The sequence below is a fragment of the Fukomys damarensis genome, unplaced genomic scaffold (genome assembly GCF_012274545.1).
Source record: "Fukomys damarensis isolate Sample0158 unplaced genomic scaffold, DMR_v1.0_HiC HiC_scaffold_23, whole genome shotgun sequence".
Classification (NCBI taxonomy): domain Eukaryota; kingdom Metazoa; phylum Chordata; class Mammalia; order Rodentia; family Bathyergidae; genus Fukomys; species Fukomys damarensis.
Window position 1 is genome coordinate 62,248,366 of NW_022900935.1, and position 375 is coordinate 62,248,740.

Below are 375 nucleotides of genomic sequence, written 5' to 3' on the forward strand. Positions count from 1 at the left end.
TCCCCCTCGCGGCGCTCTTTAGGAGGGAGGCATGGAGAGGCCAGCTGCGCGCCTCTGCCCGGTGCTCCCCCTGCCCGGGCGGGGAGGCTGGAGAGAGCGCGCGCGAGAATATGGCAAGAGAATCTGTGCGCGAGAGGACGGATGCGAGGGAACGCGGGGAGCCCGTCACTTTGGAGCCACCCGAGCCCTGTCTGCAAAGAGTGGTGCGTGTGCGTGTGTGAGTGCGCGCGTGTGCGCGCGTGTGTAGCGGTGGGAGGGGGAGTCCCTGGCGTACTCCAACATCAAAGCCCCGCGCGGAGGGGCGAGGACCCGGACGACGGCACCACGGCTGATCCCACGCTTAACCCCTCATCCGCCGGCCTCGCCGGGCCACCA

At 69.6% G+C, this 375-nt stretch overlaps 1 protein-coding gene and 1 long non-coding RNA gene across 2 annotated transcripts in view; one reads left to right on the forward strand and one right to left on the reverse strand.

Moving 5' to 3' along the window:
- Positions 1-375, reverse strand: part of Rbfox3 (RNA binding fox-1 homolog 3) — a 287,546-nt gene that overhangs the window by 71,447 nt on the left and 215,724 nt on the right. The window lies entirely within an intron of this gene.
- Positions 13-375, forward strand: part of LOC117287332 — a 3,711-nt gene continuing 3,348 nt past the window's right edge. Inside the window, exon 1 of the long non-coding RNA XR_004518570.1 lies at positions 13-203. This is a non-coding gene — a long non-coding RNA (uncharacterized LOC117287332). The remainder of the gene's footprint in view (positions 204-375) is intronic.